This window comes from Miscanthus floridulus, chromosome 16 (genome assembly GCF_019320115.1).
Source record: "Miscanthus floridulus cultivar M001 chromosome 16, ASM1932011v1, whole genome shotgun sequence".
Lineage (NCBI taxonomy): Eukaryota > Viridiplantae > Streptophyta > Magnoliopsida > Poales > Poaceae > Miscanthus > Miscanthus floridulus.
The window spans coordinates 107,462,428-107,488,621 of record NC_089595.1 but is presented as its reverse complement, the minus strand read 5'-3'; the positions used below and the strand labels follow the sequence as shown (position 1 = coordinate 107,488,621).

The following is a 26,194-nucleotide window of genomic DNA, read 5'->3' as shown; positions in this document are numbered from 1 at the left end:
GAACTCTATATTATATTACATGGTGCGAAGTTCCACAAGTGAAGCATAGGCTCCACCAGCTATGCCCATCAGCGTCTCATGTCTCCCTTTTTCCACAATTGTGCCATCCTTTACGACTGCAATCATATCAGCTCCTTGGATTGTTGAGAGGCGGTGTGCCACAATGACAGTTGTCCTGCCAACCATACCACGATTTAATGCATCCTGCACGATGCTCTCTGATTCAGCATCTAATGCGCTTGTTGCCTCGTCCAGAAGAAGTATCCTTGGGTCCTTCAAGATTGCCCTCGCGATAGCTATTCGCTGTTTTTGGCCACCTGACAGTTGCGTTCCTCTCTCTCCAACAGTTGTATTGTACCCCTGTGGCATGCTTGAGATGAATTCATCGGCATTGGCTGCTCTAGCAGCTGCGGCAATCTCTTCTTCTGTTACCTCTTCATGCTTTCCGTAGGCTATATTGTCACGGATTGTTCCACTGAAAAGCACTGGTTCTTGGCTTACCAATCCCATCTGGTCCCTCAACCAGCTGACCTTTAGGCTACTAATTTCCACTCTATCTAATAAAATCGCACCATTGTCTGGTTCATAGAAGCGCTCTAACAAAGATATGACTGTGGACTTTCCACTACCACTTTGACCAACAAGCGCAACCGTCTGCAATAAAAGGGTTCTGTGTAAGACCTCAGAAAAATGATGGCATAAAAAATTAAGTCCTCATAACAACTGAGAGAAGATTGACAAATTAGATTTGTGGTATAGTTTTGACCTTTCCAGAGGGAATGGTTAAGGTGAAGTCAGTGAAAACTTGAACATCGGGACGGGATGGGTATTTGAAGCTGGCATGCTTAAAATCAATGTCACCCTTGACATTCTCCAAGGTGGAACCTTCTTCACTGCTGGAATCAATTAAGGATTTTCTATCTAATATTGAGAATATGGAAATAGCAGAATCATTTGCCTTGGCTGAGTCAATGTGATCGTGCCAGAATCAGGGTCGTAAAATCTCTCCAGGAGAGCGATGATGGTGGATTTGCCGCAGCCGCTCCCGCCGACGAGGGCAACCATCTGCCGAGAGAGCATCAAAGTTTAACTGCCTGCTGGTAACTGGTAGTGTTGGTACTGATGATTGCAGTAAAATTGAAGGAAGGAAAATGTTGAGTGGTTCCGTACCTTCCCTGATGGTATTCTCAAGTTGAGATCTCTGAATATTTGCATATCAAGGCGTGATGGATATGAGAAACAGATGTGGCGGAGCTCGAGTTCGCCAGCGACGTCAACCAAGACCATGCCCTCATCACTACTAGGATCGATCTTTGATTTACTGTCAATGAGTGCAAATATTGTTGACGCCGATGCTTTGGCCTTGGAAGAATCTGAACCTAGCGCACTTGTCTGTGAAACGCCTATGGTTGCCATGAGCAGAGCAAAGAATACCTGCAGAAGAATAGTTAGCTATGCATAATGCGAGCGAACTTGAAGCTTAGTTATCTGAACAGTTTGCTTGCTCTGAATACTTCAGTGAATGTGGCCTTGCCATCAAGCATAAACTTTGCTCCAACATAGAAACAAAGGGCATATGTAGAAGGAAAAAGTCCATTTTCGGCCCTCCAACTATGGCTGCAGTTTGTTTCTAGCCCCCTGACTCGAAAACCAGACACGCGCAGTCCCTTGTTTGTTTCTAGCCCTCTGACTCGAAAACCAGACACGCGCGGTCCCTTAACTCTCAAAACCGTTTAAAATTGGCCCTCGCGTCATTCGACCGTGGTTTCGGCCCGGTCCTCATCCCTTCGCGACTGCCGCGCGGTCAACGAGGGAGAGCAGAGAGGGAAGGAGAGAGAGAGAGCGCGTGCGCAGGGCGGAGCGGAGGGGGCAGAGGGCACTGGGGCGCCAACGGCGGTCCTGGGGCCTCGGCGGAGCAGGCTCCGTGCGTGAGCTAGGCGGCAACAGCACTCGGCATGGAGGCGGCGACTCGCAACGGCCCAAGACGGCGTCCGTCTCAGCGCGACGGCGGCTTCAGTCGCGATGGCACGACAGGCGAGGGCGGCTACGAGCGGGCACGGCATTCCTGCAGCCTCGTCGCGTAGGGCTCCATGGCCCGTGCGGCTCGGCAAAGCAGAGCGGAGTCGAGTGAGCGGCCTCCTGCGGTGCTCGACTCTAGTCCGGTGGCGAGCAGTGGCTAGCCCGTTCTGCGACGGCTGCGGCGAGCGCGGCTCTGGCGGCTTCTTCGAACGGCCGTGGACCAAGGTGGCCTTCGGGTCCGGCAGTGCTCAGTCGATTCGGGCTGGCGGGAGGTCGGTGGCGGTCTCCGACGAGCCGAGGCAGAGCTCTGCTACGGGGCTGGCCACGGCAGCAGATTGAGGGCGGCGACGGCTGCTCGAGGTGGAGGCCAAGAGAGGAGGGGCGCTCCGCCGTTCCTTGCTCACGTACGAGCACACCAAGAGCGCCGTGTGCTCCGTTGCGCTCCGCCTCGGCGTCGCGGAACCGACCGCCTCTGCTGTCGCCTCGGCCGCGGGCGGTGTCTCTGCTGCCGTAGCCACGCAGGTGGTGTGGACCCCGGCCTCGGTGTCTCGGTACTGACCTACGCGCTCTCTAGTGCCGCGTGGTGGGCCTCCTACGCGACGGCGCAGCGGCTTCTCTGGCGCACCGTCGGCCCTACGCACCCCACCCCTCACTCCCCTCTCTCTCCCTCTGTAAATGGCGCTCGGCCTTGTGTGCTCACCCCACCACAACCTCCACGCTCCCAGTGCTCTCCCTTCCGCTCTCCGTGGACGGTCCAATCATCTGCCGCCTCCATTGCCGGCGCGCCCTCCGCAGCCCCTGTTCACCGGAGAAGGAGAGGGAGAGAGGGCCCCGGAGGAGGAGATCCGCGCGGCCCTGCGCCAGATCTGCACCGCCCTTGCACGGAGACAGCAACGTCAGAGGAGAGCCGTGCCCTGCTTTGCGCCGCCCCTGCCCGTGCCCGGTTCCGCCGCCGCCGCAGCCGTTGGGCACGCGAGGGCCCTCGCCGCCGCTTGCCGGTGACGGCCCCGTGCGGCTGCTTGCCTGCCGCTCCTACTACGCTGGAGGGAGAGAGAGAGAGAGGAAGAAGAGCGAGGGAGGCGTGGGGGAGGAGGGCTGAGAAAGGGAGTGAGTGCAAGAGAGGGGCACTGGCCTCGTCCTCTCTCTTTCTCTCTCTCTCTCTCTCTCCTTCCCTCTCTGCTCTCGCTTGTTGACCGCGCGACAGTCACGAAGGGACGAGGACTGGGCCGAAATCGTGGTCGTGGCGGGTTTGACTGGGCCGAAACCACGGTCGAATGGGCGTGAGTGCCAATTTTAAACGGTTTTGAGAGTTAAGGGATTGCGTATGTCTGGTTTTCGAGTTAGAGGGCTAGAAACAAACTGTAGCCATAGTTGGAGGGCCAAAAATAAACTTTTTCCTATGTAGAATATAGTACCAAGAATGATACACCAAAGCCCTAGCCACTGACAATGCCTTGACGGATCCCCTGCCGCACTGGAGCTTTGCATTTTCCATAGTAAGTCTTCATTACCTTATGCTCCGCACAGAAAGAAGCAATAGTTTGAATACCACTGACAGCATCATTTGACACTTGAGTTGCTTCTTCATACATTGCCTGCAGTCCACCATTCAGGAAAAAAGGAATAACTAAGTTCAATTAGCCAAATGACATTATTCGTTTACCAAAGATGCATGGCATGCAGCATGCTACCTTGGCATCTGCACTGAATCCCTCCAAGAACTTTATTTGGAGGAATCACTGGAGACCCCCAAAAGGAAGCACTACAGTGCAACGAGGGCAAGCCTCCAATTTGCAACCATTGCAATGACAAATCCAGCAATAACTGTAACAGTGCTTCGAACCATCAATGCCAATGAATCGCCTACAAGACGTCGTATATTTGAAGCATCGACAGACAGCCTTGCACCAACTTTTCCACTGGACATAGAAATTAATGACATAAAAAATATGTAATGCTGTTGTCATCATAAATCTGGTGAATAGCAGAATATTCGGAGGCTGACCTAGCATTTGAGGACCTATCAAACCAGCTGATTTCTTGACAAACAATGCTTTGAAAAGATAACGAGCGAACGCGTTCAACCAATTTTCCACCAGCTACTCCAAAAAGGAAATGTTCCACTGGCAGGATAATAAACGAAGCAACTCCAGATGCTACATACATCAATGTCCATAACCGTGAATCTTTCTGGAGTTGATGAGGAGGCTCATAAAATGAATTGATGGAACTGGACATCAGCAAACCTAACATTGGAAACATAACACCTGATATGGCTGCAGCCACTGTACCTAACAGAAGGACTGGCATCTCAGGTTTATTCAGAGAAATAAGACGAGAGAGGGCAACCTTCCTGCATTCTTCACCTTCATCCGATACTTTAAGCAGTGGTTCAGTATCTGTGCTCTCCGGGACAATCATGTTGGCACTAGTGATCAAGTGCACGCTGGTACTCCCTAATGAAGCGCCACCAGTTATTGACCTCTTGAGAGATGGAGCAAGCATAGATTTGCTCAAGGACTCGACATTTCTGACAGCTGAAGTAGACCTTTGATAATCTACATCAGATGCATCTGGTTCTCCAGTTATATCCTGCAGCTGGATAAGCTGGGAATATGCACCATTGGGGTCCTGAAGTAGTTCAGTGTGTGTGCCTGTTTAACATTTAAAGGTGACAAGATCAAACTCCAGAATCATCAGATAAACATAATGAAAGCATGCAAGGTTCAGACCTAGTTCGACTACGTTTCCGCGATGTACGACTGATATAGTGTCAGCATCTTTTATAGTGCTCAACCGATGGGCAACTATGATCGTGGTCTTGCCTTGCATAATTCTGTTAAGGGCCTCCTGAACCACTCTCTCAGACTCCATATCTGGTGCACTTGTCGCTTCATCAAGCAGCAAGATTTTGGGATTTTTCAGTATTGCCCTTGTGATTGCAATTCTTTGTTTCTGCCCTCCTGACAATTGTGCTCCATGCTCACCAACCATTGTGTCTAGGCCCTGAAATAACAAAATTCTCGATTAATTAAGGTTAGTTATAGTATAGATGGAATTCTGCACAAGTATAAAGCAATTTAGTTTAATCTACATACATTAGGTAACTTATCAATGAAATTTGCTGCATTAGCAAGCTTTGTCGCAGCCATTATCTCCTCAGCTGTTGCACTTGCATCTTCTTTCCCATAGACAATGTTCTCCCGAATACTAGTGGCAAACAACAGCGGTTCTTGACTAACAAGACCAATCTTTTCCCTTAACCATCCAAGCCTCAGGCATTTTATGTTAATACCATCTATCGAAACTTCACCAGCCTGAGGGTCATAGAATCTCTCCACAAGCTTAATCACTGTCGACTTTCCACTGCCACTCTCCCCCACTATAGCCATTGTTTTTCCACTTAATACATGCAACGAGAAGCCATAAAATATCAATTGATCAGGTCTAGATTGGTACGAAAAGTATACATCCCTTAGCTCTATATCACCCTTCATGTTTGCTAGCATGATCCCATCTGTTTCACTAGGATCAATTTGTGGCTTCCTTTGGATTATCTGCATCATTCTTGTTGGAGCTTAAGGATCTGAGGGCGTAGGAGTGTGAGAGGGGAGGCCTGGGCTTGAAACCCCGGCGACGAACTGGCGGCGCTGTGCTTGGCGCCTGGCTGAGAACTCGATGACAACAGGAAGACGTGAACAGTAACGCCCGGGGGCCCAAGGGGAGATAAACTCAATCCCAGGCTAAAAATTTATTACTTCATAATGTTTGACACTTATATCAACTCAATAACAAATCTCTCCTAAATCTAAGGGCTAACAAACTTGACTTAACAAACTCCAACCAAAATAGCAATCCTGTTAACTGACTCCTACTGAATCGGCTGAAGCCAAACTGGCTCCCACGCCTGGTCCTTGGTGACCGCACTCTGGTGCATGCCTCCGCATGACTTGCTCAGCCACTCTTCTTGTTACGATGCTGGTACACTTTTCCCACCATAACATCACTCCCCCCCTCGACGACCAGCTCGTCCTCGAGCTGGAAGGCGGGGAACTCAGCGCGGAATTCTTCAAGCGGCTCCCAGGTGGGGTCGGCTTCAGGCAAGTCTGCCCACTGGATCAAGACATGCCAAGTGCCCCGACGAAGCTGGGCACGTAGAGCACGGGCTGGCTGCTGGAGCCGACGACCGTGGCGCAGTGGAGGAAGGGCCGGGGGCGTTGTTGGAGGAGTCCCTCGGAACGGTTTGAGGACGCCAACATGAAAGACGTTGTGGATGCACGCTCCTTCTGGCAACAACAGATGGTACACGACGTCGCCAATGCGCTCTGTCACCTGGAACGGGCCGGCGAACTACAGGCTCAGCTTGCCCCGCGGTCCCGGCAGCAGCGACTGCACCGATCGATGGAGGATGCATAGCCACACCCAATCGCCCACTACAAACTCCAGGGGGCAATGGTGGCTGTGGGGGTATTAACCCCTATACCCTTACGGCTAGACTTGAGCCGGCCCGGACCAGGGGGTCTGGCCCACTAGAAGACGACGCACGGCCCAGCCGATCTATTCGGAGTCCCGCGCAAGGAATCAAGGCAGATTTGGAGATCAAGCAAGATCCTGGTCGGTTAGAATATGAATCCTTATCCAGCCACCTATGGCAGCTGTAACTGGTTAGGATTAGTTTCCAGATCTGTAACCCTGCCCCCGGACTATATAAGGCGAGCAGGGGACCCCTCTAAAAAACATCTCTCATTGACATACAACAATACAATCAGACGCATGACGTAGGTATTATGCCTTCACGGCGGCCGAACCTGGATAAAACCTCGTGTCTGTCTTGCGTCACCATCTTGTTTATAACTTGCGCATCTGTCTGCTGATAATCTACTACCTTGGGCATACCCCTAGGTAGACTGCCGACCATATTTCGTCGACAGTGGCGCGCCAGGTAGGGGGTGTGCGTACTGCTCTCCAGGCGAACAAGATGGTCATCATCCCCGGTTCCATGGCTACGCCGAACGGCCTCACGTTCACCATTGGCCAGATCACCTGGACCACTGGCTCCGACGACTTCATCGCCATGACCACGGAGGAGGGGCGGATTCAATCTGCGTCGACCACTGCTTCACCTGCATCGGCTATGGCTCCGACCATGGTGGATCTGGCTCCGGCCACGCCAGCATCGTCTTCAGCCACGCCGACAATCCGTCGTCCGCTTCCTCGCTACAAAGGGAGGCAGATTGACAACACCGACCTGCTCGACTCCATCGATCGGGTCGGCACCAAGCTTGCTGAAACCCTAGCTCTGGTAAGTTTGATTCAAAGTCAACCTAATGAGCAGGTAACCACTACCCACAACAGATCTACCCGACCAGCTCAGGCCAGTCGTCCTGCACGACTCGGTACAGATCTCGTGGTCACATCTACTCCTGAAGGGCGTTCCGTTCGTCGTCGGCCAGCCCCCGCGACGGGTCTCCGGCTCTTCGAGTACGAAGCCTCGATGGAGAACTACTAGGCCTAGCCCTACGGCCTGCGCGACTTCGTCAACATGGTCCGGATTAAGGATTATCAAGAAGGATCGGTCCACACAGTTCAAGAGGATGGCTCAAGCTCCTTGTCCGGCATCGCATCTAATGGCTCCATCCACACCGAGCTCTAGCATCATGACAATGAAGGTGTTGAATACGATCTGGATATCCCAGACCATGCCCCGGGATTCCCATGATTCCCATCCTTCCCACCAAGGCGAGGAGACTTGATCAACGTTGTTAGTAATGATGAACCACCGGCAGTTGGTGAAACCAAACAAGAAAGGCTGGCACGCGAAGCACGCAATATTGACCGGTTTAATCGCCGACAAATCGAAGCCGAGGCAGAAGAGGAGGCACGACGCATAAGGGTCCAGCCACACGACCTTAACAATGCCTTTGATAGGGTGGGGGACAAGCAGGTCTTCAGGACTCCAAGCGCCAACGTAGCTGTTGCTATGGCGACAATGCAACGACTACCTAATACCTCGGAAACCTAGGCAGTTCGTGATGATATACAAGCTTACCTGACGGTTGCTATGGCCCAGACCGCAGAGATTGTAAATCAAGCCTGGGCTCCATCCGTCTCAGTTGAATCAAGCCACAGCCGCCAGTACTCAAGTCGCTCACAGCCACCCAACCAACGTGGCTCGCGCAACAATGACCCATCAAACAACCGCCAAGGCAGAAACGGTGGCCATGATGGTGGTCGGGACGACAACTGCCACGACTACCGGGACAACAACCGCCACGACAACCGCGACAATCGCCGTGATAACCACGGTCACAGGGTTAACCAGGGTGGCAACCGGGATCGCCATAATGGCAATAACGATCTCCGCCATTACCTCGGAGAACGTGATCTGCGCGATCGCATTAACCAAAGAGTTAACGATCGTGCATCCCACGAAAGCTATCGCCGTATGGAATATGATACTACCCACAGCCCTTTGGGTTTGAAGCAGTTTACTCCAAACCTTCGCCAAGTCATATGGCCCAAGAACTTCAAGCTCAAAAAACTTCAGAAGTACGACGGCAAGGAGAACCCCAAATTATGGGTCATGCTCTACGAAACCACGTGCAGATCAGCCATGGCTGACGAGCACGTCATGTCTAATTACTTCCCAGACGTCGTCGGCCATGCAGGCCACCAATGGCTAGTCAGCTTGCTGGCGAACTACTTTGATTCTTGGCAAGAGCTCAAGCAAGCATTCATCGACAACTTCATTGCTACTTGCGAGCAACCCGGCAACAAATATGATCTGCAACGGATTCGAGATCGCAAAGATGAGCTACTACGCGAGTATGTCCGACGCTTCTCAGGGATGCGCATCAAGGTCCCATCAATCTTCGACAACGAAGCAATCGAGGCTTTCATCACTGGTCTCCGCTTCCACAATGCCCTAAGGGACAAGCTCCTCCGCAAGAGACCTGAATCAGTCACAGCACTCCTAGCCACTGCTAAAAAATATGCGAATGCCGATGATGCTAAAAAGATAATCATCGAAGAAGCAGCAAGGGTTCCACGCTCCAACCACCCCCCACACCGCGACGACTACCGCGGCAACCGTGGTCGGAACAACAATTTTGATCGCCGCAACCAGCGCAACGATTCCCGCGACCACCGCGACCAGCGTAATCAGCGACGTAATCGCCTTGACGATTATAGGGGCAAGCGTGCTCGGGAAGACGACGGCGAGGTCAACACCATTAAAAAAGGTGGCGGACGTCGCAACTACGAAGAAGACTACGCCAAAGCATTGAAAGGACCCTGCCAGCTCCATCCCAAGTCAAACCATACCATGGAGAATTGCCATGTTCTCAAATCTATCTACATGCGCCAATAGGCTCTGGATACATCCGACAAGCCTAACGACGCCGGGGAGCAGCGTAACAAGGACAACAACGATGAAGACGCAGATCCCCATCACAAGTACGTCAAGCCAACCGATCGCGTCCACACCACCATTGGAGGCAAAGTGTCCAGCGAGACCAAACGAGAACGCAAGCTGCTCGCCCACGCTTGCTTGAACGTGGCCAACACCGACAACCTCATCGCCAATCCATGGCTCCCTCCTTGGTCTCACCCCAAGATCTCCTTCAGCAGAAAGGACCAATGGGCTGCAATACCTGAGCCAGGACGTTTTCCTCTGGTCCTCGATCCTTGTATCAACAAGGTTCAGTTCGACAGAGTGCTGATTAACGGCGGCAGTTCCATCGATATACTGTTCAAGAACAGTTTGCCAACCCTGAAGATAACCCAGGCAGATCTCAAGCCATACGAGGCATAGTTCTAGGGTGTTCTCCCTAGACAGAGCTCTACATCTCTCGGGCAGATCACGCTACCTGTGCAATTTGGTACCCTGGACCACTTCCGCACTGACTACGTCAACTTCGTGGTCGCTGACTTCGACGGCACCTACCATGCTATCCTTGGTCGACCATCGCTCACCAAATTCATGGCCATACCTCACTATAGGTATTTAGTGCTCAAGATGCCTACCGAGAAAGGGGTTCTAACTCTCAGGGGCAACGTATACGCAGCTTATACCTGCGAGGATGACAACTTCAAAATAGCAGAGGCTCATGACCTCTCTATTTGCATGGGGGAGACCACGCTCGACACTAAGAAGACCTCAGCCGACCACCTGGAGATCCTAGAGCTCGAGGCCCCACGCAAGAACATCAAGTCCAAAGAGCACAAAGCGATCCAGCTGGTCGACGGTGATCCCAGCAAAACGGCCCTTATCGGGGCCAACCTGGATCTTAAATAGGAAGACGCGCTCGTCAGGTTCTTGAGGAGCAACGTGAGTGTGTTCGCATGGAAACCCGCTGACATGCCCGGTGTACCTCGGAACTTGATTGAGCACTCCTTAAATGTCGACGACAAGGCCAAACCTATCAAGCAGAAGCTACGACGGTTCATTCGCGACAAAAAGGAGGCTATTAGGGTAGAAGTTACACGGCTTTTGGCAGCCGGATTTATCAAAGAAGTGTATCATCCGGAGTGGTTAGCCAACCCGGTTCTTGTACACAAAAATAATAATGAATGGAGAATGTGCGTTGATTACACTGATCTCAACAAACACTGCCCTAAAGACCCCTTCGGCTTACCTCGCATAGATGAGGTCGTAGATTCAACTACCGGTTGCAAGCTGCTTTCCTTTCTCGATTGCTACTCTGGTTATCACCAGATCGCTCTCAAAAAGGACGACCAGATCAAGACATCCTTCATCACGCCCTTCGGCGCTTACTGCTACACGACCATGTCGTTCAGGCTCAAGAACGCCGGGGCTACCTACCAATACGCCATACAGGCCTGCCTCAAAGATGGGATAAAAGATGACCTCGTCGAGGCTTATGTTGACGACGTAGTTGTTAAAACCAAGGAAGCATACACCCTTGTTGACGACCTCGAACGTACCTTTGTAGCTCTTAACACATTCCAATGGAAACTAAACCCAAAGAAGTGTATCTTTGGTGTTCCATCTGGTATATTGCTCGGCAATGTCGTCATTCACGACGGCATACGCCCTAACCTAGAGAAGGTAAAAGCTATTTTGGACATGAAGCCATCCAAAAAGGTGAAGGATGTTCAGAAGCTTACCAGATGCATGGCTGCCCTAAGTCGTTTCATATCAAGATTAGGCGAAAAAGGACTACCGTTTTTCAAGCTGCTCAAAGCATCCAAGAAGTTTGAGTGGTCGGAGGAGGCAGACGCTGCCTTCACACAACTAAAACAATTCCTTACATCACCTCTGATCCTCACTGCCCCCAAAGAAGACGAAACCCTCCTGCTTTACATTGCGGCAACTAATCGAGTGGTCTCCACTGCCATGGTGGTCGAGCGCGATGAGCCCGGCCACGTCTACAAGGTACAGCGACCAATCTATTTTGTCAGTGAGGTACTCAATGAATCCAAGACTAGGTACCCATAGATTCAGAAACTGATCTACGCCATACTGATAACATCCCAAAAGTTGAAACATTACTTCGACGGATATCATGTGGTGGTCATGACCGAGTACCCTCTGGGAGACATCATTCGCAATAAGGATGCGAACGGGCGCATCGTCAAATGGGCAATGGAGCTATGCCCTTTCTCCTTGGAATTTGCAAGCCGTACTACAATCAAGTCTTAGGCACTTGTCGATTTCATCGTCGAGTGGACAGACTTAAGCACACCTGCCTCTCAGGGGCCCGACGAGTATTGGAAGATGTACTTCGATGGCTCTCTCAACATCGATGGCGCAGGAGCAGGAGTCCTTTTCGTGTCACCATCCAAGGAGCAGCTCCGATACGTCCTCAGGATTTATTTCCCGGCGTCTAATAATGCCACCGAGTACAAAGCATGTCTACATGGTCTGTGCCTTGCGGTCGAGCTTGATGTCAAATGTCTCTATGTCTACGGAAACTCGGCTCTGGTCATCAACCAACTCAACAAGGACTGGGATACGACCAGCGAAAAGATGGATGCATACTGCAAATCGATCAGAAAGCTGGAAGGCAAGTTCTATGGCATCAAGTACACACATGTGGTTCGAGACAAAAATTAAGCAGCAGATGCACTGTCAAAGTTAGGATCATCCCGAGCCAAAGTCCCACATGGCGTATTTGTTCAAGACCTGCTCATGCCTTCCATCGAAGAAGAAGATCCCGTGGTCGACAAGCCTCCAGACTAGCTATTGGTGGCTACAGTTCTGGCGTCGAACACCACCGAACCACCTCCGACCACTAAGGAGCTTAACTGGAGAGTACCTTTCATCAAGTACCTAACAGATGGTAGCGGTTACACCGATCGGATAGAAAACGAACGCCTAATGCGTCACAGTAAGCAGTATCTGCTCATCGATGGCAAATTGTGGCGCAAGAACACGAAGGAGGAAATCTTGATGAAGTGTATAACCCAGGAGGATGGTGAACATCTCCTAGACTAGATCCACTCTGGCTCCTACAGCAACCACGCAGCCTCGAGAACACTGGTTGGCAAGGCTTTCCGAGTAGGGTTCTATTGGCCGTCAGCCATAGCTGATGAAGAGAAGCTAGTCCGCCATTGTGAAGGTTGTTAGTTCTTCTCCAAGAGAATCCATATATCAGTACATGAGATTCAGACAATACCAGCCTCTTGGCCCTTCGCATGCTGGGGACTAGATATGATCGGGCCTTTCAAACCGGCCCCTAGGAAATTTACATGCATCTTCGTGCTGATCGACAAAATTTTCAAGTGGATAGAGTACATGCCCCTGGTCAAGGCATCTTCAGAAAAGGCTGTTGCGTTCATCAACCAGGTCATCCACCGCTTCGACATACCCAATAGCATCATCACTGATCTGGGTACTCAGTTCACCGGGAACGCTTTTTGGAACTTCTGCGATGAAAGGAGCATAGTAGTAAAATACGTCTTGGTGGCGCACCCTAGAGCTAATGGATAGGTCGAGCGAGCAAATGGTATGATCTTGGATGCACTTAAGAAGAGGATGTACAGAGAAAATGATAAAGCTCTCGGAAGATGACTCAAAGAGTTACCAGTCGTGGTCTAGGGCCTCAGAATCCAGCCCAGTTGCAATACTAGCGTATCACCATACTTTATGGTTTATGGCGCTGAGGCAGTGCTCCCAGCAGATATAGCCTTCAGATCAGCATGGGTAGAGAACTTCGACGAAGACAAGGCCAATGAAGTATGGGAGCTAGAAGTGAATAGTGCAGAAGAGAAGCGGCTCGATGCTTGCGTACATACAGCCAAATACCTTGCTATTTTGCACAGGTACTATAACAAGAACGTCAAGGAGCGTTTCTTCATGGTTGGGGACCTGGTCCTGAAGTGGAAGATGAGTCAGGCTGGCGTTCACAAACTCGCAACCCCATGGGAGGGGCCCTTCATGATCAAGGAGGTTATGCGACCAACATCTTACAGGTTAGCTCACCTGGACGGTACAGACGTACCCAATTCATGGCACATCAACAAGCTTAAGCATTTCTATGCTTAACTACTGAGATATGTACCCCTCTTGTACTTTTGGTTTAATTCAATAAAGCTATTATGATTTCTCCGACCACTCTAATGTGTCACTTCAAAGTTTACTGTTATTCTAACTCAACCAGTTAAAACCGACCACCATTCCTTCTCGGGTTTTCAGAGCAGGCCCTGTCTCCGGTTCCTCCCAACACGTGCATGGGATCTGCTCTCTACGCTACGGGCGATCAGCAGGTGCTCTCTGGTTTGACTTGTGTGTTTCTACATGTGCACAAGCTACGCACCTCACACTCTGACCACAAGACAAACCAGGGCCATACAAACCTTTTAGGATGACATGTCGACTAAACTTGTATAACTGAACAGAACGCTAACATGTTCTAACTCAGTTACACCAACATGATATCCGAGCTTAAATACGTTTTCTACAAAACAAACAAGCTTATGCTGATATACAGTTACGTTATTACAAGCTTGCCTGAAAAGTTCCAAGTTTACAATAACACAACTACATCTTCTTCTACAGCTATAGCCTATACTATTGGCTGGTCAGGGCATGCGGCACCTGCTGCTCACTGGGCCTGACATCGTGCAAGGGTCTCGGGGACTCTGGTACTGATCGAGCTGAAGAAGATGGCCCCACAGATGCCTAGCTGGTCGAGACCGTAGGCTTCGCCGGTTGGCTTAAAAATGACAACGCCTCCAGCTGACTTGTTGATGGCGTTCCCTGTACAGGTGGTGTCGCGCCTCCACATAGGTTAATGTCGCAAATTATTTTCGCCGACAAGTCCAGCTGGGTCATCCGTAGCTCCTCAGCCTTGTCTAGATCTACCTCCTTCGGGTATCCAACCTCCAGGCGCTTGAGATCGATCAAGGGGTAGTGAGCACGTACCATGCTTAGCACATGTGCGCCTGTGTACTCACCCACCTCCTTCACGAACTCCTGGAACCATCCCCATGCCTTTCGGCATCTCTCGATCAATCCCAGCTATGGCGTCCTTGGCACGTCTTCTGTTAGCGCCGGATCGATGAGGTTAAGGACCGGCAAAATGCCCGTTGCCATCTCCTGGCACCGGTTTTTCCAGGTTTCACGATCCTTGGTGATCTCTTGGCACTGCGCCTTCCAGCCGTCACGGTCTTTTGTCATGGCCTCCAGATGCTTCTTCGCATTGATTTTTATAACTGCAAACCATACATGCTGTTAAGACGCTATATTACGCCAAACTATGGTAGGCAACAAAAAAGAGCAAAGGGGTTTGGAAAACTTACCTTTCAGCTCCTCTATCATCTTGGTCGTGTGGTCCTGGAGCTGCAACTGGTCTTGCGCCAGTTTTCTATTGTCCTCTTTTAGGCGATCACACTCCACGACCGCACGACTGTTCTCCTCTCGGAGATGGACCACTTCGGCTTCTAAACCTGCACTACAGCTGTTACTACCAACAACGCAACAACACTTAGTCGTTGTGATAAAGTGGCTACTTACTTGTTCTTTCCCGCTCTTTATTACTGAGCTGGATGACCAGGTTCTGGTTCTGGGACTCTTGCACCATCTTTTCATGGTTGGTGGCTTCAAGTCGCTGGCGCAAGCGTTCCACCTCCGCCGTCAGCTCCTTATTGCTGGCAGCGATCCCCTCGATCTGGTCGAAGCATTTCTTGCGGTACCTTGCGGTCTTCATTAAGTCCTATGTGCAGATTGCTAAGTAAGATAGCAATGACTAGATAGCGAGATCAGGGGGTAAAGCGAAGCTTACCTGCACTTCCGTCACCAGCCGTTTCACCATCCATTCAACTTTCTTGGTCTCTTTGACCTCCGGGATTTCCTCATGGACAACCCATTGGTCGTTCCGCCAACGCGACACATACACATGTTGTCGCTTGTCCTGTGGATGGCCCAGGACCTCCTCCACTTCGTCCTCTTTGGGCTCTTCTTCAGGTCTCGATGCTGGTCCGGCGTTAGCAGCTTCTGTGATCACTATGGCCTTCCCACGAGCTGCAGCATCGACAAGCGTGGTCTGTGCTCTCACCTCTGGCCGCTGCTCCTCGGTTTGTTCCGTTACCCTTGATGCTGAGGTGTTGCCCTCAGCAGGGTTAGTGCTCAGAGCACTCGTGCTTGGCTCGGCTCTTCCCTCAACCCCCTGCTCGGGGACTGTTGTCTGACTGTTTGTTTGCTGAGGTCTCGACAGATCTTCTATTATGGGTTCCTCGATGGTCGGCCGCTAGGCAGTCTGCTCTGCACTTATTGGCAGCGCCACGCCACTTCCGGCTAGCTGGTCCAGACTTTCGGTGGACGTCGAGCTAGTACATTGGAGATAAGTTCATAAGGCAATCATATTCAGAAGGCAATCATATTCAATGCAAAATGCTAGCTTACATCAAGGTTACAAATACTTACATGTTGGAAGCGCGGAATGATGAGACGAAGGCGCGTCTCTTAGGCCGTGCTTGCTCCACATGCTATGCGGGTGACTCCTGGTCTCCCTCTACATCCAGCACTATCACTGGGCCTTGGTGCTTGACCCCTCTGTCGCTTGTCCTCTGCGCTGCAGTGGCCGGTGGTGTGCTCGGTTGCGTTGGCGCTCCTGTTGCCAGTCGCGTTCCTTGCCCAGGTACTCCTGAGGTCGACCCGACTGCATCCTTCACTACCATCGGCAACGTGGGTCCCATAGGCGCAGAGGAGACACCTTGCTCCATTGACTCCAGTTGTTTCCTTCTCTTTTGAGGGACAAGTCGAAAGGTGTCAGCATCTTCTCCCTCCTCTGCGTCATCGTCCGACCAGGCAAAAATCGCCTATCGACGCTTACCGGTCAGTTTCTCCTTCAGGCCCCCCTCAGGCTCGTTGATACTTAGTGCCCCCCGGTGAGCAGGGTGGTTGCTGATCTCTTCTTTGGCTGTTTGGGGGCACCCGGCCGCTTACCAGCGGCTAGGGCCGCTGCCTCCTCTCCAGCTCCGAGCACCGCCCAGTCGACGTCCTCGACGCTGGTCTGGGTGGTGGGACTAGCTCCTTGTGGCCACTCCACTCCAGGAGGTGGCGACACAAACACTGTCGCTCTATCCTGATCATTAACCTGGGTAACAAAAATGGGTGAACACAGTAAGTTTCCACTTATCCTACCACAATATAAAACTATGGGTACGAGGCAAGACAGTTACTTTGGGGGGAGGTCGGGCAAGCTTGAAAGCGTGCTCGATGTCGTTCAATCTGACATAATTTGGATCAACTAAGTTAAATAGCTCTCTAATTCTGGCTTTGACTTCAATTTTGTCAAGCGCCTCCTGCCTCGTTCTCGTTGGGTCTGCGCTACCTTGATATTCATAGCCAGGATGTACTCTCCTCTAGCAGGGCTAGATCCGTCAGCTGATGAAGTTCCCGACCACGCTCGGACCATCCAGTTTTTTCCACGGGAACATTCCAAATATTTCTGGAATTTGTTCCAGGTGCTCGGGCTTCTCTGACCAGCTGGTCCTCTTCTCTGGAATGTACCCCACATCGCATAGTGTAATCATGTTCAGCTCCTCACGGATGTAGAACCATTTCTTGTACCAGTCGTCTAGCGATGTGTTCCATGGGCAGTGCAGGTACTGGGCTTTCATGCCGTCATGGAGGTTGAGGTACACACCCTCGGCTATCTTTGAACCGCCGCTTCCTTTCTTCCGCAAACAGAAAAGATGGCGAAAAAAATCAAAATGGGGCTGAAAGCCGCCATATGCTTCGCAAAGATGTATGAAAGTGGCGACAAGGAGGATCGAGTTGGGATGCAGATTGCAAATCCCAATCTCGTAGTAAAGACAGAGCCCCTAAAGAAAAGGATGTACCGAAACCCCAAATCCCCGCTTAAAGAAGTCTTTGAACACCACGATCTCACCTGGTTGTGGATCGAGATACCCCTCGCCCTTTGACGCACGCCATCCTGTGAGCTTCTTCAATGGTCTGCTCGTTGCTTCTTGATTTCCACCACTCCTTCGCCATGACTCCTGCTTTCTTCTGTGCGTCACTTTTCGGCATGAATCTGGCCTTGCTGATGAATGAGGAAATCGCGGAGGATTGATTGGTGGTGATTTCGGAGGTATTAGGGTTGGCGAGAGGAAGAAGATGGCTGCGGCTACGAATGGCAATGGGGTTCAGTAAAAAGTAACTTACCTATCTTATACTATATTTAACCCAAGAGTTATGCCGTTTCGTCTGCCCGACATTCTTGGGAGACGTGCACACGCGCCGCAGACGGTTGTTTTTGCAGCCTCGAGATCTATGCCAATATATGCGCCTCTTCATTGCCAGTGTGAGAGGGCCCATGCTGACGCACCTACTTACAGGTGCCATGCAACTGTTTGCTTGAAAAGATAAAAAGGCAGTATGACGTGCTATACCCGTCTACTTTTTTGACCAGACGTGTCAGTTTCGACTTGACAGAGCAAGTAAATAAATAAATACAAAAAATAATAGTACAAGAGGCATATGGTTTCTCGCCACACTTCTCGTGTTTGGGGACTGTAGCGACTATCCTTGTGCTCGGGGACTGTCCAGACCAACATCGTGCTCGGGGACTGTCCAGACCACCATCGTGCTCGGGGACTGTCTAGACCACCATCGTGCACGGGGACTGTCCAGACCACCATCGTGCACGGGGACTGTCCAGACCACCATCGTGCTCGGGGACTGTTCCGACCACTCTAATGCTCGGGGACTGCTCTGACCACTCTCCGAACATTGCTCGGAGACCGCTCTCCTCGGCTACATATGATTTGTACTCACATACAGTTGAGAGGCATTTATTTATACCTTGTTACAAGGCTGATACCTCGCCTTCTAGCAAGCTCGGGGACTACATCGGTACGATGCACCTACCGGTGCATCTCGTATTGCTTGTACGACGATTGGATTCTCAACTTCAGTGGGAATTCTTTTTAGACCCTGGCACCACGTGCCTACGTCACCTACTACCAGGCTCAGGGACTAAGTAGGCACACTTCACCTTGTGGTGAATGTGTTTATTTTATCGACCCCTACGCTCTGACTATTGGCCATAACTACTATTGTACAAGGGCTACTTACATTTCTTTTCAGAAATACAAGTGGGCACACTTGATCAGGAAAGAAATCTTTTTCTTTTTTCTTTAGAGCACCGTGCATTCTTCGGACAACCGGAATCTTCGGCTATAATCGTGGTCTACTGCTCTCTGTTCTGACCAGAATACTGACACATTCGCTTGGTCAATGTTTCAACCAGTTGGAGATAACATGAAGACGGATCGCATTAGCCGAAGGAGATCGAACGGTGTGTCGCAGCATAATACATGGTGCTTGGGGACTAGCTGTGGGGGTATTAACCCCTATACCCTTACGGCTAGGCTTGGGCCGGCCTGGACCAGGGGGTCTGGCCCACTAGAAGACGACGCGCGGCCCAGCCGATCTGTTCGGAGTCCCGCGCAAGGAATCAAGGCAGATTTGGAGATCAAGCAAGATCCTGGTCGGTTAGAATAGGAATCCTTATCCAGCACCTATGGCAGCTGTAACTGGTTAGGATTAGTTTCCAGATCTGTAACCCTGCCCCCGGACTATATAAGGCGGGCAGGGGAGCCCTCTAAAAAACATCTCTCATTGACATACAACAATACAATCAGACGTAGGACGTAGGTATTACGCCTTCACGGCGGCCAAACCTGGATAAAACCTCGTGTCTGTCTTGCGTCACCATCTTGTTTGTAGCTTGCGCATCTGTCTGCCGATAATCTACTACCTTGGGCATACCCCTAAGTAGACTGCCGACCATATTTCGTCGACAGTGGCCGTCGTAGTAGCGCTTGGCATATTCCTGGGCCTGGAGAAGGCATTCGCGCACCTCAGCCAGGAAGGCATCATGATCCTGGAGAAGCGCGTCGACGGTGTCGGTGCGCGCTATGCCTGCAGTATAGGGAATTAGGCCAGGCGGAGGCCGGCCATAAACAACTTGAAATGGCGAAGTCCGTAAGGCAGTGTGGTAGGACGTGTTGTAGCAGTACTCTGCCCAGGGCAGCCACTCCAACCAAGCACGGGGCAGTCGCCGGTGATGCAACATAAATACATGGCAATGGCCTTGTTCACTGCTTCCGACTGGCCATCAGTTTGCGGGTGGAACACCATACTAAGGCGGAGTTTGACCCTCGCCAACTTGAACAGATCCCGCCACACATTGCCAGTGAACACGGGATCCCTGTCGCTGACAATGGAGTTGGGGAACCCGTGCAGGCGAACGATGGCCTCGAAGAACGCCTTGGCGACCGACGCCGCTGTATACGGATGACTGAGCGCTATAAAGTGCTCGTGCTTGGAGAAGCGATCCACCACAGTCAAGATGACGCTCTTGCCATTAACACGCGGCAGGCCTTCGATGAAGTTGAGCGAGTTGTCGGACCACACCTGCGATGGCACCTCCAGGGGCTGCAGTAGCCCTGCCGGCCGAAGGGAGTCCACCTTGTTCTTCTGGCAGACGGTGCAGGCGTGCACAAAGTCACGCACCTGTGCACGATCGCCCTTGATGTAGAACTAGGCGCGCAGACGGTGAAGGGTCTTCTGAATGCCCTCATGCCCAACCGAGTGGGCAAGATCCAGCACGGTGGGCAGCAGCGCCGACTGCGCCAGCACGAAGACACGGGCGCCATGAAGAATGAGGCCGTCCACGACGCGCCAAGGGGCGCCGCGTTCAGCGGCGACTGAGTCCCGCATCGCGCGCAGCGTTGTGTCCTCATCGAGCTCGCGGCGGAGGTTGTTGAAGAGGTCGAAGGATGGTCCTGACAGGGCGTGGAGATGATCTTGCGGGTCATGGAGCTCGACGTCGACGCATTGAAGGCCTCGGTGGGAGAGGCTGGGGTCACGGACTACGGACTGAGCAGCGACGCGGTGGTGGCAACGATGGGTGCAGAGGTGGTGAGCACAGGGAACGCGGCGGTGGCTGATGAACCAGGACCAGACATGGCTGATACCAGGTTGTTGGAGCTTAAGGATCTGAGGGCGTAGGAGTGCGAGAGGGGAGGCCTGGGCTTGAAACCCCGACGACGAACTGGCGGCGCCATGCTCGGCGCCGTGCTGAGAACTCGGCGACAACAGGAAGACGTGAACAGTAACGCCCGGGGGCCCAAGGGGAGATAAACTCAATCCCAGGCTAAAAATCTATTACTTCAGAATGTTTGACACTTATACCGACTCAATAACAAATCTCTCCTAAATCTAAGGGCTCACAAACTCGACTTAACAAACTCCAACCAAAATAGCAATCTTGATAACTGACTCCTACTTAATCGGCTGAAGCCAAACAGGCTCCCACGCCTAGACCTTGGTGACCGCACACTGGTGCATGCCTCCACATGACTTGCTCAACCACTCTTCTTGTTACGGCGCTGGTACACTTTTCCCACCATAACAATTCTATACCCAGCAGCCCGGCCAGAAGCAAAAGCGGTCACGCATGGTGTTGCCTCACCTAAAGACCTGATAAGGATAAATGTGAAGAACAATTAGGCAGGAACAAACATTAATTTTCGTGATAAAATGAATAGTAATATCACCTCCACCATAAATCAAAATTCTGTAAGTCCAATGGAAAACCATTACTGTAATCACTTCTGGAACAAAGTGAGTAAACTAATCGTTTAGATGGTTGTGAAAATGTATGCGTAATGAGTCTGCCATGTTATACATGAATTAGAATATGATCAAATTATATATCTTAGGTTGGGAAGGCCAGAGCACATTACATGTAATCAATGGATTCAAATTCAAAATACTAGAAAGTTATAGTTGAGGATTATAGAATTGTTTCTATGCATTTTGAACAAGAAGTAATTGATCAAGAAAGTATATATATGCATATGACATTTTAGAACAAGATTCAATGAGTATTGATGACTTACATTGCACCTGTCATGAATGCCATCCAGACACTTACAACCTGACCTCCTCCATATCCTTTATCAATAATCAGTTTTGCCCCATACCATGCTGTTAGACCATAGGTGCAGAATAGAATAAGCATAACAAAACCAAAGCCCAGGCCAGTAGCCGTGCCTTCTTGGACAGCAGATACATATGCCTTCCTAATGTATTTATTGTATAGTGCAATGGCTCGATTCTCACCATTGAAGGAAGCAACCTTTCAAAAATTAGCCCAAGAAGAAGTTGGTTACGAATCTAAACCAACAGTAAGGATTAAAGAGAATATTTAAGCAAAGGGTCTACTGTTCTGATGGCTCCAATTGTCTGTTCAACAACAATGCCTGCTTCATTGTACTTAGCTTGACCTTGGCTTGACAGTTTCGATATAGTCCTTGACATAGCTGCTCCAGCAACTACTATAGGAGGGACACTTGACATCATAACAGCAGCTAAAAGCCATCCTTTAGAGAAAGCAATCACCAACCCTCCAACAAATGTGGCAGTAAGTTGTATAAACTTCCCAACCTGGAATGGAAACGAATATTTGAGTTGACTATCCAGAATAGACATCAGATCACAACAATTTACAATCACATATTCGCATATAAAGAAAATTTGTACTCCTTAATTCGAAACACAGAATATAAGTTTAAATCATTAGATACAAATATGCTGCCTATGTGCTTTGTAGCTTTAGTAAAGTTAATATGAACCGGCATCACAATTCACAAGCTGACAATGATGTGTTTACAGTTTACATGGGTCAACCTTTTCACCAATTGCATCCTGGATAAGTATTGTATCTCCGGACATACTCTCAACCAATTGTCCAGTGGTCATTTCCTTGTCAAAAAATGCAATGTCTTGTCTCAATAGAGCTTCAAGATAGAGACCCGTATGCGAGCTGTCTTTCTCCAGTGATGATCCAACACGCAACCTCTGATAAAACAATGAAAACAGTAACACCTTACATACTGTTTGGTTGGATGATTTGCAACGGCATCTGATTACGGTGGCAACTGATAACGTTAGATTCTGTTTGCTTTGCTTCCACTGTAAACGTATCACGCCATAAAGCGATACGGGCCAAGAGAAATCTGATACCGCTCATACCTGGCCGTAAGCCCGTAATCTGTTCGCCTCATCTTCCCCTCGACATCTTCGTCCAGTTCTTTCCCAGCGCTGGCGCCGCCCATCCCCACTGCCTCTTCGCGTCCTAGCGTGACTCCACCCCTTCCCGTCCTCTCTGCCTTCTCCACTGCAGAACTGCGCCGCCCACGCCGCAACCCAAGGTGTTCTCATCTCGTCGAGGCCGTCTGTGCGGTGATCCACTCCGTTGCCCAGAAATTCCGGACGTCCATGGACGATGTCGTTGCCGGCGAAGAAATGATGTCACTTGCTGGTGCTGCACACGGTGATGGCCTCATCGAGCTAGGCGAGCGCCGCTGCCACCTGCTCCGGCACCAGCGAACGCCTCGTCGACTTACTGCGAGATGATGAGCGACTCACTTACCAGCCTCCCGCGGTCCCGCCATGGACGAGCACGAGGTGGATGCAACTGGCCGCGGCGTGCATCCTCAACGCCATCAACAACGCTGCATCTCGAGTTCCCACTCGAAGCAGGCACGCAGCGGCGCCGAGCATGAAGATCTCCGTCTCGCTGTAATGTTTATCCAATTCCTTTACGGACACGAACCAAACAAAGCCAGTATTCACTTAATTTGTTTCCATTTGCGGCGTCTTCCATTACCGTTCACGTTTACGTTTACCGGATGCAACCAAACAGCTCCTTAGTGCTAATCTATAACTGGCAGTACCTTAAAACGTGAAAAACAGTAACACCTTTAGATGCCCCTGGCAGTATCTATGCTGCAGAAAATGGATCTAAGTATTGCTCCTGGCCGGTTAATGCTTCTCCTTTCTGAAAGAAGATAATGTTATTATGGGATTTCTTGGTTTCAGAGTTATGGACTTATGGCAATATGAATGACACACCATCATATGAATAGACTTAACACATTATTAACATATAGTTAGATGATTGTGTCTTATTTATGGGAGGGAAAATTTGGTTCCCATTCCTTGTGCTCATTTCATTCTTCGTATATATGGTCACATGGGCTAGGTGCAAAACCGTCCTTTATTCTTTTCCATCATGAAGGTTAATATGATTCAGTGGGTGACTGAATAACTAATATTCATCACTATAAAGGCTGACTAAAGCATAAACAGACACAATAAACCACTAAGGAAATACTAGTACTCACGTAGGAAGCAAGCAAACCATGATCCAATGGCCAAATAGACACAATAAACCACTGAGGAAATACTAATACTCACGTAGGAAGCAAGCAAACCATGACCCAATGGCCATAGACGAACTTCAGTCACACCTGAAACAGCAGTGTTAAAGATTTTAGCCGAGGATGAAACCGATCTGTTTTTATCGTAGGAAGATGTTATCCAGCAAATAATCAACAAGCAGTACAATGGGTAGCAATCCTATTTCGTAGTATTATGGAGTGCCACGTGCTTACTAGTAACTAACACTACCCGTGTGATCAAATCATCAGAATAGTTGAACAACTGGTCGAAGTACATCAACAGATATTCCCCACACTTTGCCTTTAGCATTCTAAGAGTACTCTCGTCAATCCTTTCCAAACTCCAAACTAGGAATGGCAGCACAAGAGCTGCAGTTAAATGGGCATGGAGATTCGAGGCGTACCCTGGAGAGGCGGTGCAGGATGTCGTGGCGGGAGCCGGAGCCGAAGGCATTGCGACCTCGCCGAAGATGAGCGTCATGAGCAGCTGCACCACGCCGCTGGCGACTGCACCAGCGGCACCCGCGGACATGAGCACCGCGTCCGCGCCGTCCGCGAACCGGAACTAGCCAGTGCAGCCCAACCAACCCCTTCTCTTCCTCCTCCAGGCCAACCAATCCCTTCTCTTCCTCCTCCAGGGCTCCTGGTGCTGGTGAGGCCATCCCTCTCCCTCCTCGACTCCGCGTGCTCGACGACGGGGGAGTTGCATTGCCGGGCGCTTTGTAGCAGCGGGGCGGCCGCCAGATGTTGGAGCGTGTAGCGGGCTGCAACTGCATTTTAAATTGCTAATCGGCGTCCTTATTTATTTCTATACATATATCTATATCTATGGAAATATCTATATCTATATCTATATCTACAGAAGATGTTTGGTTTCTAGCCACATATAGCCACATCATATTGTGGCGGTGTCGAAGGTGAGGCGTGAAAATCGGACGCTATAGTTGTGCTAAAGATTCACTACTCCAGCAAGTTAAAAAAGTTGTGATAGCCTAAACTTAATCAACCTGTTCGTTTTGGTCGGCTGGATTGGCTTATAAGCCATGGCTGAAAGTACTGCTGGCTGATTTGGTGTGAGAAAAAAATACAGTTCAAACCATAGATTATAAGCCATACGAGTAATCCAGCCGAAATGAACAGGCTGAATGTTCAATCATATAATTGTTTCGATGAATGTGACAGCGTCTTTATTGGGTTAGTTATTCCCTAAAAAAACTCTGTTGGGTTAGTTGAATTCGGTCCAACACTTTGACGGGCAGCTATAATTTTTTAGCCTGCAAATAAATAGAATTCATGTTTCAAGCCGCACTTGAACTAATAATTTTTGTTTTTGGCAACAATACCTCTATCATCGTCACCCGCACACGGCCGTTTTGTATTTATTAACTCAAATAGAATACGAAGGATTCCGCAAGCGTACAGAATACCATTATAGTATTTTACCAAGAGTATTCTAGATATCGTTATTTATATTTTACCACAGAGAAACAATGGAGTAAAGACTTATTGAGTAATAGAGGAATATCTATCAACATATTAGCATAGCTTAAGTAGAGGGTAAATATATAAATAGGAATTAAGCATAATAACACTCAGGGGATAGATCTATAAAGATAAAATAGACTAGTTAACTCAGGAGAACAAGGGGTGAAGTAGATTTCTATGATATTCTTATTACAGGATCAAAGTAATATATATATATAGACTAGTTAACTCAGGAGAACAAGGGGTGAAGTAGATTTCTATGATATTCTTATTACAGGATCAAAGTAATATATATATATATATATATTCGACTATAGTTAAGACTAACTTTACTCTTGTGCACTTCGGGACGCCGCTTAGACAGTAGAGCACCGCAAAATGATAACTCTACTGACGCGACTACGGTCCTACAATTTAAGAACTGGTGTGGACTACAAAGGATAGACAGGGTTGTCACCTCCTGCTGCTACCACACAACTAGAGAACATGGTGTACTCACAGGCAGAGCATCGTATAAGCATCATGCTTACACGAGGCTCGACTACTTAGCCCAACCATGGTAAACTAGCAGGCTAAACGCTATATGAACCCACACACAAAAGTAATGATAACCTCAACTAAACAAGATATATATTAAAAGTAAGCATAGCCATTTAGATAGGAATATAATGAATTGATAATAAGTCTTACAAGATGTAGAAGTGAAGATACAAGACTTTGCCGAGCCTCCAAGACTAGATCCGGAACTTGAGCACGAGCCCAACTTGACCCTCACTCCCAAGCTACTAATCTACTATATTGGAGAGCTCTAGACCTAATCCTTCTGGTGTGTGTTGATCTGAATAAGATATATGAATTAGGGTTTCAGGATGACTCCAGGGAGGGGGTAGGGGCTCCTATATATAGGGGGTAGCATCAATTATGGACCCTCAGATCAAATCGACTTAAAAGAACTGCGTAGATG

The 26,194-nt window shown here is 49.7% G+C and overlaps 1 pseudogene; it reads right to left on the bottom strand.

Annotated features, from left to right (window-relative positions):
- Window positions 1–15: 15 nt before the first annotated feature.
- On the bottom strand, window positions 16–24,454 carry LOC136511219 (ABC transporter B family member 9-like; annotated as a pseudogene).
- Window positions 24,455–26,194: the final 1,740 nt, after the last annotated feature.